The following is a 21,119-nucleotide window of genomic DNA, read 5'->3' as shown; positions in this document are numbered from 1 at the left end:
AATTCTAAGCCATCTGATTGGTCGCCATTAGCTCCGCCCACTTCACGTTGATTGGCCCATGCTAAACCTACTGATTGTTGATTGGTTGACCGTAGCTCCGCCCCTTTATGCTAATTAACTGGCTCCGCTGATTGGTCCATTGTAAGCCTACTGATCACACTCCACATTTTCCAGACTTTCTAAGCCCTCTGATTGGCTGACTAACATAGCCTTAATTAGCGGCCGCCAGATGGCGCGCTCGAAACAGATGTCGAAACTTACCTCTATTCGCGATTCCAATGAACTACAGGTGGCGCCCCGAACATCCAAGATGGCGGACGAAAGGAGGTCTCTGAGCAAAGCCAGCGTAGGGAATGCGGTGTCGGCCGAATTATATTCATCTGTTTCAGGTTTAATACCCACAAATTGACATGTTTCATGAAGAGGGAATCAATTTTGTCTGCTAGTCATCTCATACTGTGCAGCTCAACTATGAAATATAGGCAAACAGTTTCCGTCGTCGGAGTTTGATTACATACGTCGGGAGTCGAGCGAACAGATGAGCCATTTTAGAATCTAAGAAGGCAAAGCAGGGATTAGTTGCTGAGAAGACTGACATAGCACGTGTTTTGGAATGTGGATTAGTATTCTGGAAGGCAATACATGTTTGAATTTTTCCTTCGATAGTCCCGTAGTATTTACATGTGAGCATTGCAAGGCAGCAACAGTTCCGAATGGAGGCGTTGTGTTTCTAGGAATTAGATACCTCTTGTTGGACCTTTGAGACACACGTAATCATAAAAAATTGTAATGCACAAGTTAACGTTTACATACCTATACCTGACCCCCCTGCCTTAACACCATGCATGTGTAACTATTTAACATATATGTCATATGCTCTGCGGCGAACATCTGAGTGCTGCAAGAGATGCTTTGGCAAATTGAAGTATTCGTTTTCTGCTCTGCTCTTGGTATTCACACACAACTTGGTGTGGTATTTTTATCTTTGCGGTCATTCGTTGATACGTGTGGGACGCCAGACAGAAGCTGTCTGTCCCAGAGACCACCCATAGTGGATGCTCGGCTATGCTGCATTAGTACGGTGATATTGTTTACTTTACCTGAGGTCTGAAAATGCATACATGTCAACGTAACAAAGAAATTCCGGTTGCTCGTTCTGTATTACTAAAAATAATATTAAGATAAATTTGTGGTCACAGAGCTAATCAGGAAACTCGTGCGATGGGTCGACTCATGGGACTTCCGTTCCGTTCTTCTTGATTAGAAGACTACTAAAAGAAAGCGTGCGGTATTTCCAACAGTCTGAGAAGAAACTAGTAATGCAACATTCATCTTTTCGATTTCGATACATTCTTTCTTTCCGGTTTTCTGTCCATAAGCAAGAGAAACATGTACTGCTGTACCGCTTCCCTGTCCGGACGCGCGCTCGGACCTCCACTCGCAGCTTTTCGAAATCGCCGTCAGGTGGCTACGGCTTCGCTGGAATCGCGAATAGAGTGCCACCAGATGGCGCAACTCTTTACTAGCTCTGCCAACTTCATGCTGATTGGTCCATTCTAAGCCCACTGATCCAGACTTCTAAGCCGAACCAGGCTAAGCCTACCGATTGGCCCCCATTCTAAGCCTACCGAAAGCTGGCCCTGATTAGTCCACTCTAAGCCTACTGAACAGTGATTGTCTGGCATGCATTTGTCGCTCCTAAGCCGGTCCAGCACTAGACAGTGGTTTCAGACAAGACACGTCAATTGTTGATTGCAACCTTTATTTGGCCAACCACGGCGAGCAGTTTTCATCTTCACCACCTGCTATTGGTCCAGCTGTGGGTTGGTTCACCTGCATCATAGAGATCATTGGTCACTGATGTATTGATCCACTCATTGGCCCATAATTCTATGCGGTCACTTCCACTAATTGCTAGCCAGTCACTCAGCTCCCTGATCAGCTCTATGATCAGCAAACACCTAGCGTTTGCCTTCATCCCTCTGTTCTTTATCATCTCACTGCCAAGTTTTAATTCTTCTCAACCTATAATGAGCGGTACGGCTCATCTCTGAAAGTCTCGTAGATACAAGGTTCCGTCTTTCCCTCTACATTGCCTATCAGTCCACCACTCATCAGCCCGACGGGCGTCCACGGCCCTCAATCTTTGTGCACCGTAATATCACTCACTCACATATCGACCTCTCCCACCTCTGCTCCTCTGCTGGCGAATTTGTTGCCTGCAAGCTTCAAGTTTCTCGCAAGCAAGTCATTATCATATCTTTCTACCGCTACGGAAACCGTTGCTTTTCAGCCAGCCGATTATCAAAACTTCTTCAGGCCTGCTCTGGTCTCATCACCATAGTTGGAGATCCTAACACTAAACACAGCCTCTGGGACAACGAGAACGATTGTCACAATGACAACAGCTTTGTTCACTAGCTGAACTACACCAATCTGGTACTCCTTAATCATGGCAGCCCCACTTTCTTCAGAGCTCCCAGTTACAGATGCGCCATCGACGTAACCATCGTCTCCCCTGACATTTCTGTCCTATGGAAAGCTAATCTGGTCCTCTGACCATTTTCCCATCTTATATCTCGCCTACTTCATCAACCATAACTAACGGACGTACATACTCCATCACTAACTGGGACGCATTCTGTAAAGCCACCAACTCTGCCTGTAACTCTCTCGATATCATTGAAGCAATCCTTCAGGGTGCTGCACGTTCAACCAAAACTGTCACCATCTCTTGCACCCAACCACGTCCGGACCTCAAATTCCCTACGTTCTTGTCGCAGAAGAGCTCTGAGACGAGCGCAACAGACAGGCTCCTCAGATGACTGCATCTCCTATAACAAAGTTTCTGCTACCTTCCGAAGACATGCCCGCCGTTTCCGACGCACTCAATGGCATAATTTCACTGCTTCCCTTACTGATCATTCATCGTTCTCTGCTATCTAGAACATCATCAGATCACTTGAGGGTTCTCCAGCACCCAAGCGACCACTGGCTGCCCTAGCTCTCACTTCTAACTGCACTCTATCCAGCCTTGCTGACACCTTTGCCGGCTATATTTCTACAATCTCGGTGCCTGTTTCATTCTCTCCTTCAAGTAAGGCCGCTACACCTGCCCACTGTGGGTCAGAAGATGACCTTTTCAGCCTAGCTGAAGTCAGAGATGCACTCAAGCGCCGCAAGAGCGGGCGCTCCTGCGGAAACGATCACATTACATATATAAAATGCTCAAGAACCTTGAATCACCTGCTCTTGCTACTGGACTTCTACAACTCGATCTGGATTTCAGATGACCTACCTGACTCATTGAAACACAGCACTGTAATTCTCATCCCCAAACGTGGTAAACCAACCACAAAATTAGAGAACTTCCGCCCCATTGCACTTACTTCCTGCGTATGTAAAGTGATGGAGCGTATGGTAAAACGATGGCTCATATGGGCTCTTGAACAACGCCACATGATTCCTGAACACATGTGCCTAGAACGACTTCATCAGACTGGTCTACGCATCGCTCTGGGTCTTCCGCGGGCGTCTGACATCGAGGAAACTTTACTAGAAGCAGAAGAATGGCCAGTACGTATTCACGCCGAGAGGTGCCTCTATGAAGTACTTGACAGGCTGGGGCTCACTCAGTCAGTCACTCCTGTCATAAATCACATCAAAGGCTGCTTCAACATGAACATCTGAAAACTCTGCAAGTTCTACCTCAGAAAAATATTTCAAATTGCAACCTCCCCATGACTCTGAGAACTCGCTTTCACCGCCCTGGAGAGATTTCTTCCCTACCACAGTTTCCACCATACAGGGCATTCAACGAAAAAAGCATGCGGCAGCAGTCGTCTCACGCCACAGGCCCTTGAACACATTTCTAATCACTACAGCTGTCACAGTCTCATCTATACCGACGGCTCGGTATCCCAAGACTCGGCCTCCAGCGCCTACTTTATTCCTTCTATCAACCTGAAGTGGTCTTCAAGACTTGACTCCCACACCATCTCATCTACTTCTGCTGAACTATGTGCCATCCTACACGCCTCTATCGCTTTGTCTCTTCATAAGGTTAGTAAAGTGGTCATACTCACTGGTTCCTCAGCAGCACTGCATAAGTTATCGGATGTTGATAATCAATCAGTACTGGTGAACAGCACCCGACGTGCGTTGGAGCTTGCCCAGAAACAAGGAATAACCATTACCCTACATTGAATTCCTGCACAAGTTGGCTTCCCAGGTAATGAGCACGCTGATAAACTTGCCAAGGCGGCTCACTCTCTACACTCTAAAAACAGAACTTCATCGCATAGCACGTCATGCGCCAACCATTGCCACGAATGGTAGGGTTGTCGCTTCTGATTCGAAGAGAGAGGCGCGCGTACGCCTTTTTGTGGCAATTTGGATATATGAAAATTGCCACAAAAAGGCGTACGCCTCCTCTCTTTTGAATCTCTCTCTTTGAAAGCGATAACCCTATCATTCTTGGCAACGGTTGGCACACAGCGTGCTATGCGGTGAAGTGCTGTTTTTAGAGGGCTAGGGAGCATGCTAGGGTGATACCTGTCCTCAAGAAGGGTAGACCCCTCGCAGTTGTCCTCCTACCGGCCTATTGCTTTAACCTCATGTGTCGGCAAGCTATTGGAACGGATAATTCACAAGAGGCTGTGTTGGATCCTGGAGCGCGACAATCACTTCCCTGAACACATTACAGCTTTTCGTAAGGGATGGTCTGCTCCTGATGCCGTTGCAGAAGTGACTACATCGCTCAAAGAGGCGAGGGAGTCAAATGCATTTGCCCTCGCATTGTTCCTTGATGTAAAGCAGGCCTATGACTCTGCCACTCACGCAGCATGTTTGGCTGCGATACAAGGTGCTTGTATCGAGGGCCGCCTTGCTGAGATACCTCTTGGACTTTCTCTCCGCCCGTACGTTTGATATGTGTGTCAATGGGCGCATGAGCTCCAAGAAAGAGTTCGAACGTGCGGTCCCACAGGGCAGTGTTCTTTCGCCCACTCTATTCAACCTGATCATGGCCTGAGTCCACCGCAGGATTCGCCCATCTCCGTATACCCTTCAGCTTACCATCTACGGGGACGATATCTGCCTCCGCGTTGTGGGGGAGAACAAGAAGCAGCTTCGTGACACCGCCGAAATTGCACTGAACGGGCTCAGTGCGGCTCTTCTTGAAAGGGAGCTAGTTGTATATCCAGCAAAGTCTCAATGCTTGGTCTGCATTCCCTGCCGAAAGTATGTGGGCAAGGGTTTCTCTAATCTTTCCATCAACAGCACTCCCATCCCAAGATGTCAGGTTTGCCGTTATCTTGGCGTCATTATTGACAGCGATTTACGCTGGTCTAGGCTAGTGAACCAAAACGGTCTGTAAAGGCAAGAGGACTCTTAATTTACTCCGAAGGACCAGCGGCAAGGCATGGGGCTGCAGGTCAAGTTCGCTGCTCACGCTACACAAAGCCCTCATTCTCTCGCGTATCCTGTACGTGTCACTGTGCGTAGATCTCGGACCTTCACAATGACAGGCTCTTGAGCGGCTCCATCGGGCAGGAGTAAGAACGGCGCTTGAAATACCCAGCTTCTCTGGAATTACCCAGACTTACCTGGAAGGCAAGGAAAAGTCCATTACAATTCATTCCGAGCTTGGGGGGCACCGCTACTTAGACAACTTGGCCACGTCCGGAAGCGAGCACTCTCTTTTTTCTGCCCTCGTAAAAGGGTCACACACGTCCCTCGGCCAGCGAATACGCTACTAGCGCCCTGGCCCATAGTGAGCGATCGCCTCAACATCATGCTGGGTTACCTTCGGTACCACGGCGGGAGCTTGTACCGGGTGTAACGCTCTATGTTCCGGGCTTTCATGAAAAGAGGGAATGTAGCCTCCTGGTTGCTAGAACGGCGGCTGAGAACCTTATAACTGACGTCTACCAGTCACATACTCTAGTATTCACTGATGGCTCTATTGACGACCACACCAAAAGTGCTACTTGTGCCTTCCACATCCCATCAGTGAACGTGGCCTGGCAAGAAAGATTACCGCGTTACCCTATATCCTCCACGACTGCTGAACTCCTGGCTCTCCTGCATGCAGCTGCTGCGGTCCAGGTGCAAGGGTTCACCAGGGCAGTCCTACTCACAGACTCCATAAGCGCTCTATGGGACGTGATGAACCCCATGTGTGGCAACATCTTAGCGCGAAGCATCAGAAGATCGTGCGCTCAGCATAAACAAACCGGAGGCGATATCGTCTTCCAATGGATCCCGTCCCACGTCGGTGTCAGCGGCAACGAAAGGGCGGACCAGCTGGCGTCCTCAGCACACCTGGGCTGCAGCAATATTTTGCCAACTCCGGACGACACCGACAGGCAAATGGCCGTTCAGCAGCTTGTTGAACTGCGCCACCCTGGGATACGGGACATCATGCACCATCATCGCCCCCTTCTTCCCATGAGAAACCTTCCTCGAAGCATGCAGACTATGCTCCAGAGGCTCCGCACTGGCTGTAAGTTCACCAACTCTCAGCTATTCAACATCGGCTCTAGGGGTGACGCCCGCTGTGGCCACTGTCAACAACCCGAAACAATAGAGCCCATCCTGCGAGACTGCCGAGCATACCATTCTGCGCGCGAAGCCCATCTCCCTCGCTCCACCTCGGGCACGCTAGCGGACATCCTCAACCCCGGTGATTCTTCTGCCGGGTGAAGCGCCGAACGTCCCGCCAAAGCAAGAAACCTCATTCTCTTTCTGCGGAAGGCAGGCCTTGCTCAACGACCCATCTAATACTCTGCTCTATCCGACGAACTCGTGCACCCTCACCACATACCCATCCTTCATCATCCTCTATCCTCCACCCGTCCGTCCTTTCTTTGTGTTTTGCGTTCTTTTTTTTTTTTTTTTTGGCTATACTCGTGACGACGCCCACTTCTGTGTGGCCAACAACGGCGAGCCTATCCTGCCATTACCTCCCCCCCTCCCGCAAGAATGCCGCCGGCACACCGCCAGATCCGTCACACAGTCATCCAGTTCAGCCACCATTCGAGCAATATCCCACGCCCGCCTCCTTCTGTGTCGTGCACCCGCAGCAGAGCCACTGCCACGTCCTTCACCGATCCGCACGATATCCGCCTTCACGCACAGCTGGCTTCATCGGTTCAGCCTTACACTCTTAAAAATGAACTTCACCGCATAGCACGCTCCTAGCCAACCATCATCTCGAATGATATCGTTATCTGCCTTGATTTGTTGGAAACGGGAGGCGCATGCCTTTTTTGTGACAATTATAAACAGCATAAGTGTCACAAAAAAGGCGTACGCCTCCCGTTTTCAACAAATCAGGGCAGATAACGATATCATTCGAGATGATGGTTGGCTAGGAGCGTGCTATGCAGTGAAGTTCATTTTTAAGAGTGTACACCGACACCCCTATGTCGGCAGTGCTCTTTAAATTCGGAAACCATAAATCACATCCTGCTCGAATGTCCCACCTACAACGAAGCATCCAGACAGCTGCTCAACCTTGACCCCAGCATCTCTACATCTGACATCATCTTTGGTGGCAAGTCGCCTGGCGAGCGACGACGTCGGACTGCTGCTCTGGTCGCCTTCCTAAAGGAAACGCGGCTTATATCACGCATGCAGTGTAGTGTAGTGTGCTTTTTTTTCTGCGTCGTAGTCGTGACGCTGCCCGCTTCCAGCGTGGCCAACCAGCGGCGAGCAGTTTTCACCTTCACCACCACCTCTACCACCACCACTCAGTTCCCTTGGTAGACGCCAACTGCTATTGGTTCATCTAACTGCAAGTGGTCACTCACCCACCTGCTTATTGGTTCCTACTTCTAGCCAGTCACACATCTCTAGAGCCCCCTCATAGGCTCCAACTGCGATTGGCCCGTCTAACTGAAAGTAGTCGCTCACCCAACTGGTAATGGTTCATTAAGCTGCAAGCTACTGATTGACCACTCACCTCTGGATGAGATAAGTTTAACCAGGGTTATTGGAACTTTCTACCCAATTGGTTCACATTTCTAGACGGTCATCTCTAGAGCCCCCTCATAGGCTCCAAATGCTATTGGCCCAGGCTAACTGCATGCCACTCACTTCCGACCCTGCTGCTCATTCGTTCACAGTGCTTCTGGGCATGCTCTGACGGCGCCAAAGAGGTTCCCTACATATTCAATAGATGGCGCCGGCCTCGCTACCTTCGCGCTCTTTCCAAAGAAGGCTGAGACTGTCGATCGTGTTTCGCTGGACAGCTGCGACGCGAACGTGAAAAAGGTCCATTCTATCTGCAAGCTACTCATTTCTACCAATCTGGTTCATACTTCGAAAAGCCAGCGTTGGAAGGCTGAACAACACAAAACAGCTTACATCAACATGCCTCCTCCTCCTGCTGTTCGCACTGCTCATAGCCACTTCATGGTGCTAACGGGAAAGTAAAAAAAAACGTGTTCAGGGTACGATGTACACATCTCAAAACACTCTGTATCCACCTACATAGAACACGAGTAAACTTGGCTTCACCTGGTTGTATGCATGCGTTAGATGAAGCCCACTCCTGGAAACAATCTTAGGATCGTTTTTTCTCATAGTGTGTGCTTTGCAGTTCAACATAAAAATTGATTTCAATGTCAAATGAAACAAAATCCACAAATGATGCTATGGAGTGGAGAGCGTTCATTCTTTAAAGCTTAAGAACGAATTTTGTCACAGATACGTCCCCACAACAAAAAACATTTCAATGTTTATTAAGCAGAGCGCAAAAAACTCATCGTGATGCTAAGCAGCGAAGCCCGCACGCGTTCGAAATAAAAAACAAAGTTGAGCAGGAAGAAGCACATGACTGAGAAAGCATCGATAGTTGTTGCTGTGCAGAGAAGCTCGTTAGAGAGAAAAACAATTTGAATGTTGATCGATCAAGAAACCCTGTAGAGCAGTGAAGTTTAGGATCAGTTTTGTTTTAGACAGTGTGCGTTGCACTTTAGCATAAGAAATTAATTAAATCAAGCAGAATGGCAAAGCATAGTGATGCTATGCGGTGAAGCTCAAGAATGTTTCTCTCACTGATACTTCGACGCTCCGACGCTTATTAAACAAAACGATCGGGTAAATCCATAGTGGTTGGTGCTATGTAGTGAAGCTTCGCACGTACACAGTCTTAAAAAGAAGACTCAACCCAAGCGCAGTATGAAGAAACACAATTTCAGATTGCCTTCAGAGCTGAGGGTACCTTGAGGGAAGGATCAGAGACATATTGGATGATAAGGGATGTGTTTAAAAAGAAGCCAAGAGTAGTGGAGAAAAGGAGGAATAATTATGGGGTGATCACGCACACACATAAAGCCTCACATAGGTTGAAAAAAGTTGTAAGTAAACACGACGTGGACGTTGTTTTCCGAAAAAAAAAAAAAAACGGGGTTGAGAACTTTAATTAAGATAGTAAATCAGGAGGAGGTCGAGGGGTATGTACCATCAAACATGAAAAAAGGTTTATACATTGTAGAGTGGGGGCGGTTTTTTGCATACCTCTGAAATGTGGGCGTGAATATATTGGGCAGACCTCACGATGTATAAACACGAGATTGAAAGAGCATCATCATTCTGTGAATAGGAGATGTGGTACGCTGGTAGACCATCTGAGGGTTTGTCAGGGTTGTTTTGCCAAATTTGAAGATACAAAGATTATTTATAAAGGAAGGAAGGTTGGCACGTTATTGTACCGTGAAGCTATGGAAATTAAGAAATCTGGTTTAAAATGTGTAAGCTCGCCGCCTGTGCATTTATCAGACCGGGTTCAGGGGTCTCTTGGTGATAAAGATCGTTCAGCTATTGATAGAAAGGAACGACAAGGCCTTGTTAGAACACGTGATCAGGCAGACCAGTTGGAGAAGGGACAACCGTGAGAAGAAGGCGGACCTGAATCCGAGAAGATCAGGTTTAAGCGGGTTTGAATGATAATAAAGTTCTTGGTTCGCCAGTCAGTGCATGTGTTTGTGTCTGTCTTTTTAGCTCCCCGGCACTGGGGTTTTAACGCTTTTAATCATGACTTCAGAGCTCTCCCAGAACATTCTGTGCGTGCACCACAAACATAGCCAGAGTATATTTCACGCAACACATCTCGCACGCGTCCCTCTAAACAGCGCACACCTGAGCAGTAAGAAGCACCATTAGAAATATAAGTTCAGGGTGACCACACAAAATGTGCAATGCTCGTCGCATTATGAACAAGTTAATCTCATATGCTCACATTAAAAGCATCACTGTTACAAATATGATTGGTTTCACGCCACATAGATTCATAAGCTTATAACGAGAGGATAGAGAGGTAGCAGCGAGCTGGTGGTATAGATCCATAACTTAAAAACCCGAGACTAGGGGACAAAAACGACAAACACAGACAAGGTCTCAAACACAGCTGAAAGTTTACTTAACAGCACAACATATAAGGGTTCAAGTGGGTGAGAATGAAGGGTGAGGAGAACGTAAGAACGTCCCCAAAACCAACGGGAAGGTCAGGGAAGGCTTGCTGACACAGTTCCCAGCAGAGATAATGGACAGCGTTTCCTTCATAAGCCTTCCTCCAGCGAAGTAACCTCGACAAAAGGCTTATGAAGGAAACGCTGTTCATTATCTCTGCTGGGAACTGTGTCAGCAAGCCTTCCCTGACCTTCCCGTTGGTTTTGGGGACGTTCTTACGTTCTCCTCACCCTTCATTCTCACCCACTTGAACCCTTATATGTTGTGCTGTTAAGTAAACTTTCAGCTGTGTTTGAGACCGTGTCTGTGTTTGTCGTTTTTTGTCCCCTAGTCTCGGGTTTTTAAGTTATGGATTCATAAGCTTGTCACGCGACGCTGCACACTAATATCAACACGAGTTTCCGTCGGCGCGTGAACGGCTCACGCGGTTTTAACCTGCCCGCGCAATTTTTCACCTCACTCATCGTAGCTGCACACGCAACACAATCTTGAATGCATAATCTGCGTATGATCGCGCGCAGGGGCTCAACATGCCCCGACATATGGACACATCAAAATATCGTACACCTTCCAGGTTTACAAATCTACCCCCATGTCGACAAAGAATAGCTCAATTTACCGTGGTGAATGCCAGACGCACAGAAAACTAGATAGCCGGAACACATGCGCGTAATATATCCCTCCCGGTCCGTGCCCCAACATGTTGGGGCCATCTGTTTTATATCAATGCTCGCTTGTTTCCGCATCGTTGTAAATCACGTTCTTTGAGTCATCGGACTTTTGAGGATGAGCCGACTGCGCGCCACAACATGTTCGAGCCATCTGTTTTATCAAAGCTCCCGCAGTTTGGAGTTGTAAATCATGTTTTCCGAGACCTCGAGGCCACTCGTATTAAAACGTATACGAAAAGTAGACTGTTCTGCCTGATCAGACATGTCTATCCGAAAAAAAAAAAAAAAAGAAAAACCCAACGAGCCCACGTCAAAGCGGACCACCTGTTTTACACCATAGCCTGCTCATAGCTAAACAAACGTTCTGTAACTAAAAGCAAAGGGTTCGCATTATGCAGTTTGGTTTCCAAGAAGTTCCGATTGTGGTTATCCAAGTCCTTCGCCCCAAACATGTGCAAGTGCCGCATATCACCCCGATCGAAAAATCCATCAAGTCTCCATAAGAAATTCTAATGGTCCATTAGAATATTTTGACGGACCGTCAAAACAGCTTGTCGGCACATTAACAACTCCTAGTGGTCCAACAGGACTGTTAGCGGTCCGACAAATTCTGTCCCAGAACCCGCCAGGTGGGCCGAACGGCCCCACGAAAAGGCCTGATGGTACCACAGGGCTCCTGACGGCCCCAGAAATGGTATCTAACTGCCCATCAGGTGAGATTCGTGGTCCCACAGAAGAACTTGATGGTACTTCAACGAGACTTTGCGGTCGAACAGGTGATGCTTCATTTTAGATCAGGGGCCCCTAACGGGACATCAAAGATATGGAATAGCATGTAATCGCAAAAACACTCCATGCACGACGCCGTAAAGGACAGAACTGCAAAAGCTAAGACGCAACCTGCGTCGTGTCCTCTCCTGGTCTTGTCCTTTAGTGTTCCTTGCGTCTAAAGTTCTAGTTATAAAAAATGAGCAACGCTGTAGCCGACGTTCTTCCAGTATTCAATACGGCAGCTCGTATGATCTGACAGGCCTACAGACCTCCGACCGTCAGGCTACCAATTTTTTATGCCGCCTTACTCATTACGACTCGGAATATTCTAATATTTCTTCAAGATGCAGCTGTTCGCGATATGTGACCCCCATGAAACTTCCCTATAAGACTGATCAGCTCTCAGAGACTCAAGCTGCGAACGCCCCAGCGTGTAACGATGATTGAGCATCGCGCGACGCTCGCAGCCTATAAAATGTATTAAAAACGATAAAAGCCCTCGTGCCGGGAAAAAATAAAAGGACGACACAACACACAGCACAGACTGACTAACAAATTTTTTATTGACAGAACTGCTTCTTAAATAACTTGAGCCAGCAACACACTTTTCAGCAAGGTTACCCTTTACACCCCCAAGCCTACCTAGTAACTTTATGTTTTCGAAAGCATACTCATCAAGAGTCCCTCCTGTTAGCAACTCCTAAGACCTGTACTTTCGAAAAGATAAAGGCACTAGGCAGGCTTGAAGGTGTGAAAGGTAATCTTGCAGAAGAAGGAGTTGCTGGCTCATGTTATTTAAGAGGCAGGTCAGTCAATGCAAATATTGTTTTCAATCTGTACCGTGTGATGTGTCGTCCTTTTGTTTGTTTCCCGCCGCGGGCGTTTTTATCGCTTTCAAAGCATGAAATACCGAACAGCCCAATTTTTAACAATTGTCTGTGAAAGGCCACGTACCATGCGCGAGTACGATCCATAAAACGACTGGGAGCTTCATAGGTGCACGTCGTTTTTCGTATATCCGCAGGATGTCACATGTCGGCAGTTTCAAAAATGTTCCTAGTCTTGACGGAATTCTCTGATAGAATGGAGTGCTGCGAGAGAGAAAAAAACGCGAGATTGCACTGCAGAAGATCGATTCTCGATGTATCTATAGAATGTCTAAACCAAAATGAGTAAGAAACACAGACGTTGTGGTAGTCTTGAGTTAATACCCCAAGCCATTCCTCACTTCGATATTGCGTGTGTGAGTAAATTAAATAAACTTAGACACCTCACCCCTTCTGTTTAACAGCGGCCGCAAACAGGTCTATCGGACTCGCCAAATCACGGAAGATAACCTATAAGTATAGTGTATGTGCTGTCTGCATCCATTGATGCCAATGAATCAAAGGAAATGGACACTGCCATCTTAAGTGAGGTTTTGGTCCTTCAGTTCTGGAGCAGTTTATTTTATTTTGTTTTTTACTTTTTCTGTACGCTTCTGGGAATTCTGTATATTTCTTTTGTTTCTTCTGTATATTTTGAAAAATCTTGGACACAAAAGAAATTGAAGCACGAGAAATTAAATTCTGCCATGACACGGGTTGAAAAAAAGACAGAAATAAACAAATTTTACTTTTTTTTGCTTTTGTGGAGCTCCCATCAGGCCATTAGACCATTAGGTCCTAATGGTCCCATCAAACCACTAAACGGTTAGTCCTATTGGAGATGTCCGAAATTACGATAGACCTATTGGCCTAATGGTTCCATTAGGATCGGTTCTGATGGATTTTTCGATCGGGACGGTCTGTTCCTGTATGATCGTTTCATTTATTGTTAGAAACCCAAAGGCCAGAAGGCATTACATGGACACATCTGTCACTTTACAGACACATCCATCTCAGAAAAAGGAAATACCCAGCATAAGAGAACAGTAAGGATGACAATGACACACAGATTCAACGCATCCGCGAGCTTGTCACATGCACTTTCTGGGAAACAATCAGAAAAAGCAGAATATGCAGGGAAAAAGAAGAATCTATAAGAAAACACTCGGCGAAACGTATGGAATAAAATATTTTTGAAGCGATGTGAAAACTACGCAATATCTAGGCGGCCGTGGGAGCCATCCGCCTTATAACACAGCTCGCTTCTTCTACATGCCCAAACAAGTTGAAGCTTCATCTAGCGGAAAAGAAACTCATCGCAGCTCATTTGCACCCTCTCCGCCGGAGCACTAGTGTCGCACTTGAGCTCCCACCACTCACCCGGCACACACTATGCAAATTGACAGCCGAATTAGAAAAGGTATTGCGATTTCATCCTCGCCGTCTAATCAAAAGCAGTAATTTCAGTAGGGCGAACGGTCCTCGATGTTGTGAGGGCGTTTTTCGGTTGGATTCCGGAAGAGGCAGTACCGCAGGGGACTATATGAAGCTTTCATCGGGAAAAGATTCACCACCATCGATGGGTTAGACGATGCTGTGGACCAGATCCTATATCAGAGTATACCATGAAATTGAGCTAGAACAACGAGATGCGAATCTATTTAGGATATCACGCGATCTCGACGAAGTCCTAAAGAGATACGGCTACAGAAACACCGTCGGCATAGATATTCTTCAAGCTGTCCATCTGCTGCACGTATTAGTTTACCACTGGAACGAATGCTGTCGTATCATGTACGAAGCAGATGGCTGTCCCCCCCAGATCGAGTGAAACTGTGCACTCCTCACGTAAAATAAAGCTATTTCACCAGCACAAAATATTTTTGAATGCGTGAACAGACAGTTTCGAACCATCACCCCACATTGCACGTGCTTACAACAATGTATAATGACGATTTCACATACTATGCGTATAGACCAGAACGGTTTCCTTCTGAGCTATCCAAGGCGAGCATCGTGCTTACTGCGTGCTCTTATATAGCCACCAAAGCACATGCGCCTAGCTATCCATCTGTTTTATATCGTAGCCTAAAAAAATATGGCCATTGGGGGTTGCCCCATCCCATGACTCTCCTGTGGGCCCCTGCATCAGGTCATTCACGAGAGCGTCTCCGAGGCCATGGTGCGCCATGGCCTCGTACGCAGCTCGTCGAAAATTCCCCACGCTCCCGTCATGTATAAAGTTCTACGTTAAAAAAAAAAGAACATGTGCAAATCCAAAGCGGGGGTGATTTCACGTTCACCCAGCTTACCTCATTCGACTCATTTTTTTTCTAAATTGCCACGCGGGCGTTTGACATCGCGTATCTTTATAGCCACACATGGAGGAAACGATCAAGAAACCCTAAAAGAAAGCATGGGGAAGAAGGTACTTTTGAAGCCTGATGGAAGTGGTGCAAAAAAATACTCTCCCTCTATGTCCATAAATAGGCAACATGAGGTGACATTCAGTTCGAGCTCCCACCACACAACATTCGAGATAGCACATCGACATGGTATAGTGTTCAATAGCAGAAGGGGTAAATTAATTTCTTTTCCCTCCCTCACTTCACAGAACTGGTGAAAAACACATTTTCTGTAGGACACATGGTCCTCGATGTTGCAACAACCTTCTTCAAATGGATACCTGAACAGGAAGTGCCGGAAGAAATATATGAAGTGTTCATCAACAAAAGATTCTGCGCAGATGATAGGATAGACAGCTCCGTGGACAATATCTTACGCATGTACTACAAAATCGAGAGAGAACAAGGAGTTTCAGTTCTATTCAAAATAGCACGCAATCTCGATGAGGTCCTAAAGAGGTCGGGATACGAAGACACCGTACCTGTAGATATCTTCAAACTCTCCTTCTGCTACGCATGCTCGTCTATCGGTGGAATCAATGTTGTCGTATGATTTACGAAGCAAGCGGCCGGTTTATCGTTCCAACAACAACAACATAGATGAATGGATGATGATGATATGGGATGTTTCCCTGCGTTGAGTGCAGGACCCTACCCCATTCCAAAAAGGTTCACATGAAAGGATGACGAGGGAAGGAAATCCCTACAGTTCGTGAAGGAGGCCGGTGGCCCTCAGAAAGGAAAGAAGGGCGCCAAGTGCACGGCACTGGTGTCCAGGGTTACTCCATGGGCCGAGAACTTTGCAGATGTTGAATGGCCTCTGATCCAGCATTTCAAATTGAGATTTAAAGGCCCGTCGCTCGCGTACGTACTGGCTGCAGTCTTTGAGAATGTGTCCGATTGTTGCCGGTAAACCCACAAGTTGTACACAGCGCCGTGGTGCTGTGGCCCAGCCTATACCGGAGTGCAGGGGTGAATGCGACGCTAAGTCGTAAACGACGCACTAGAGATGTAAAGAGGCGAGGGAAACCGTTCCAAGGATTGAGTGAAACTGTACAACGCTTCGGCAAATAAACGTTTATTTGCATCAAAAATCCAGAGTACGAGGTAACTCGTTACTGTAACTAAGTTCCTTTTTTGGTAACTTGTAACTTAACTCGGTACTTTTGCGCCGTGGTAACTTTCAGAGGAACTCGTTCCTTTTTCCGGTAACTTTGCCAAAGTAACTTAAGTTAAGTTCCAAGTTACTTTTAACGCGCTTTTCACTCACGTCCACATATCTTCTTGCTTTCTCTCCGGTTCCTTCATGGCATTTTTTTTGCCATAAAACGTGATATTCAATTAATGACAGTATTTTATTCAGGAAGTAAGACATTCCTCATCATGACATTGGTAGACAGACTGAAACCGAAAGAAATCGGAAGGAGGGCTGGGTTCCACGAACGGGCACTTGCTCGATGTATGTCTCCCATTGAAAGAAAAGTAGGACCGAGGGTCGCGTCCCTTTAAGGGACCATGTCGTAATCCCCTCATGACGGGGCTTCCGGGTGCGACCTTGTTCACCTCTAGCTTCGAACATAGTTCAATTCTACCCAATTTTGGCGCTGTCAAACACTATAACGCCATTTTTTTACAAACAGGGAGAGGTCTATTGTTGGACATAAATGAAAACGATCTAAGCGTGTTGCACTCCTCCGCAGGCAACTCAAGGTCTAACTCAACTGCTCACGCGCGCTGCACCTGCGTAATCCTATTTTGTGTCTGGAGTAACTTGGAAGTAACTTGTTCTTTTTTTAAGAAACTCAGTAACTGCGAGTGACATTTCTCGCTGAAGAACTTCGTTATTAACTTAGTTACATATTACACATGGTAACTTAACTTGTAACGAGTTCTTTTTACGAGTAACTTCTCCATCTAAGCCAAAATCTATGGATGATCACTGACTCAATGTGCGTAAACAATGAAGATTTCGCGCTGTCACCCACTAGATACCTTCTATCTACCCAAATGGACAATATGCTTACCGCACGTAGTTGGTCTCTTCGCGTGCGCGAGGGGGATTTGTTTTATGTCATAAAAATAGTGGTTGCTCTATTCCCGCATTTATTTCGTGCGAACTTTATGTCACACACACAAAAAAGGCATACGCTTCCCACAAGTCAAGTTTACATTTTTGAACTATAGACTCATTCCGTGAGTAAATGCATCCAGGCACGCGAACTCATGATTTGTGGTTGAATAACATTGTATCCCTGTTTTCCAATAATCTCGCTGCTAAAAATCAATGAAGATGATGGAAAAATTGTGTGTGGCTTAGAAACGCGGTGTCCTTTATTCACAGCACTTTAGCGAGGACGTCTTCAAACGTGGAGGCAACGCGTTCCTATCACTCGACGATGGTAGTGTCCAAGCTCGTCTGGTTCTTTTTCCAGTAGTCACGCACCACGGGGATGGAAAACCTGGCATTTATGATTGTCTCGTTGATGGGTTCTCCGTTTCTATATCGCTCCAACAGTTCCTACTTGTATCTCACAAACTGTCTTATTTTATGAGCACTCCGCACGTGAATAGCTCTCAAAATGTCACTAAAATCCAGGGTGTCGAACCAAAACGTTTTTCGTTCCGGTTTTCGTTCCGGTTACATCATAAACGATCCGGTACCGGTTCTGCTCCGGAGCAAAAAAATAACGGTTCATACCGGTTTTAAACCGGTTCCGCTTCTGCTAGGAATATTCATCCCCACAAAAAAAAAAAAAAAATCAATGTTACAAAATGTAAACCCGTATATTTCGCATACATGGTATTTAATATTAATAGACAGCTGTGAAATTGGTAGTTCCTGGTTCCTGTAGGTTACTGTCTGTTCAAATGGGCTTTCTCCTTTCTTGAAGCACATGCTACAAACGGACTTGTTTGTCGTGATGTCATAAGTAAAGTACTTTCTTGCTGGATTGGTGCGATCGCGTCCCATCCGAATGTCTGTTGCTACTGTCTAGCCAGCAAGCACCACCGCACGAGAAGGACGCAAATCGAGGAGCACTTTCACTCACAAACGCGCTCGACGGCTCCGTTTTATTTTCTTCGTGTCCTGTCCACAAAAGAGTTGCCACTTCGCACGGGCTTGCCCTCGCGTATACGTAAATGTATTCAACTTAGCTGCTCTCTAACAAGGGACGCGTTGCGCAACATTACCGATAAAGAAGCAGTCATGCAGCCCCCTTGGGGTCGCTGGAGTTGAGGAGAGTTTGCGGGGATCAAATTAAAACGAACACTACGGCACATTGCTAGAGTGTCACATGTACCTCTAAGTCTGTGTGCGTGCGCCAACGATAAACCATTACAAAGGGAGCCTAAGGGTCATAGTATACCGACATACATTCCACCGTAACCGTAACCCTCGTATAGTATCCATGACATGACTTCAGAGCACAAGACGTCTGTTTCAGTCGCCTATCCGTAGTCCAAACCGGCGAAATTTTTTCTTGGACCGAAAACCGTTATATATATTTTTCGGTTTCCCTCCTGAGCGAAAAAAACGTATACGGTTTCGATTCCGTTCCGGTTCGCACCAAAATAGCGGTTTTTTTCGGTTTTCGGTTCCGGTTTTCGGTTCGCTCCGACACCCTGCTAAAATCACTCTCTTCTCCGTGTCCATTTAAAAAGTTGTTCGGGCGCTGTAAATCTGCCAGCATGCGTTTTTATACGAATTGATCCATCTCACACGACACACTGCATTTTAAAATTGGAAAATATGCGTATTTATTTACCGGCCTTCGAAATTTTGCAGTGGTTAAGTTGCTGCTCATCACTTTTCTTCGTGAAGATTATGTCGGGGGATCTCTTACCATCCTTGAATCTCTCCAGTTAGATTCGATAATTTCTTACAAATCTGCACTATTATACGTGTGATTTACCACGAGGAGTCCCGCGCCTCACCCCAACGCATAGTTGCGATCTCGCGTAAGCCAAACGCATTAATAGTTGCATTTTTCAGTGTTCAGGCACACAGAATGAATTGAAAATGAGAACAAATAATAGTTCAGCTTCCTCACAACCTCTGGGGTGTGTTCAGGAATCTCAGACAAGTAGCTCCTTGAAGTGCAGATTTCGAACGAGTTGTGTATATATCGCAACTTTTATATAAAGCCTCGATGTGACTATTTTTATACTCTGACATAACTGGCTGACCCGTGCGCACGAGCAGATGTTGTACCATGCAGTGGGCTACAGTCTCTCATATGGAGGGTGGGATGCCACAAGCAATGCGATAAACCCGTTGGAACTTCCGGGAAACCAAAACTTCAAAAAAACTTCTTTTACAGGAGATTTTCTCCACTAAAAGCCAGAACTTGATTGAGCACGCTGAAACAAGCTATGATATGGCTAGCATGCACGCGCCGTCATTTGTATAAAGGGGGGGGGGGCGGTTTCTTCTTTCCAGCTCTGACTTGTTTGATCGCGCAGAACAATTTACGTTTGGCATATGATATAAAATTGATTTTAAAAAAGACTGGTATCCTTTGTTCTATATAGCTTTCCGCAAACTATACTCGCTTAGTCGATGAATAAGCTAGCAACAATATCTTAGTCTTTTTATAACCTTGCTGTTCATATTGCAGCTAGAACTACGTAATCTCACTGTTCAGTTGTTCAGTATATTAACTGTTACTTTGTATGCCACTCCTTCTATGACTCAGAAATGTTCTAAATAAATAAATACATGTTATAGTCCTTCTATGTAGCACCTATCATATCGTCATATCTATATAGCTTCCTTATCCATCACACAACAAAGCATTTTTTTCTCTTGAAACAGGAAATACATGTATTTTTAACTTATCAATTTATTTGTGATATTTCTGGCATAATGCCGTAGAAGAAGGGGCATTCCCCAAATACAAATGGTCGGAACAGCTTGAATAAAAGGAAAGAAAGAAGAAATACGTAAGAGTAGAAGGAACACTCAATACTATATAGAACTAGTTGCTAAAATTGACTGTGTTTTATGAGTTGCTGCGTACCTGAAAATATAAAACAGGCTAGCTACAGCCTCAACGAAAGATTTAGTTACTGATTTAGTTACCTTTACTGATGATGGGACGCAGACTTTCGATGGTCTTGTTTGGGCGTGTCACTCTTTTCGCGTGAGTAAAGAAGATTTCGGGTGATGCGACTCCATCCATGAATCTCTCCTTCTTCTGTAGTTTCAGATACGGTAATTCATGCATTTCTTGCAACTCTTCATCTGTGAATCGCTTAAAACGACTGGGTAGGTACACCTTTACGCGTTTATCGTTTCTTCTTCTTCTTATGGGTTAAGTGAGGTCAGCCAAAGTCAATGGCTTGCTTTTTCCATCAGGAGTTCCACGTATACTGCTTCCCCGTACACAGTGACCACCTCGCGTACGTCCAACACGTCCAGCTTTTCATTCTCCGGAACAATGCCCATTTTCTGAATGTCCCCATCACCCCCACCTTTAGTTTATCAAACTTCTCGAAAATAGATGACATATCTTGCTTACTTCTCAGTGCATGTTTCTACACACACCGAATGAACTGAAAATGAGAACAATCATTACCAAACTTTCATCATCTTGAAGACAATAGTAAGACGTACCTTCCTTAGGTGTGCGCTTGACCCGGAGTCGACCGTCGGAAGTAGCTTCACGGAACTCAAATGAGTTGTATATATCGCAACTTTTATATAAGGCACCCCGGGAGGTGGTTATTTTTAGGCACAGGGGCGGAGCACCGTAGCTGCATCAGATTTTGTTTACACAAAGTTTCAATCATGCAGGAACAGCCCGTGATATGCGGCACGCGCACATGTTTGTGGCAAAGGACCACATTCGGAACTTCTTGGAAACCAAACCGCATAAGCGAACCCTTTGTTTTTGTTTACAGAAAGCTTGTTTCAGCAATGAGCAGGC

General features: G+C 46.1%; 2 long non-coding RNA genes across 3 annotated transcripts; both read right to left on the bottom strand.

The window, feature by feature from the left end:
* Positions 1 to 3,631: 3,631 nt before the first annotated feature.
* LOC135390096 (uncharacterized) lies at positions 3,632 to 11,145 on the bottom strand. 2 transcript variants are annotated; one of them, XR_010421705.1, is made up of 4 exons: positions 11,096 to 11,145; positions 8,371 to 8,424; positions 5,077 to 5,606; positions 3,632 to 3,646 (listed from the first exon to the last, which is right to left on the bottom strand). It is a non-coding gene; the product is annotated as an uncharacterized LOC135390096 (long non-coding RNA). The 2 variants fall into 2 exon arrangements; XR_010421704.1 differs by lacking the exon at positions 3,632 to 3,646 and having other exon boundaries at positions 4,883 to 5,606.
* Positions 11,146 to 12,957: 1,812 nt separating this feature from the next.
* On the bottom strand, positions 12,958 to 20,847 carry LOC135390095 (uncharacterized). The gene is made up of 3 exons (XR_010421703.1): positions 20,807 to 20,847; positions 20,273 to 20,745; positions 12,958 to 13,009 (listed from the first exon to the last, which is right to left on the bottom strand). It is a non-coding gene; the product is annotated as an uncharacterized LOC135390095 (long non-coding RNA).
* Between the last annotated feature and the right edge of the window lie 272 nt (positions 20,848 to 21,119).

This window comes from Ornithodoros turicata, chromosome 3, assembly GCF_037126465.1.
Source record: "Ornithodoros turicata isolate Travis chromosome 3, ASM3712646v1, whole genome shotgun sequence".
Taxonomy (NCBI): Eukaryota; Metazoa; Arthropoda; class Arachnida; order Ixodida; family Argasidae; genus Ornithodoros; species Ornithodoros turicata.
This window is presented reverse-complemented; position numbering and strand designations above follow the sequence as displayed.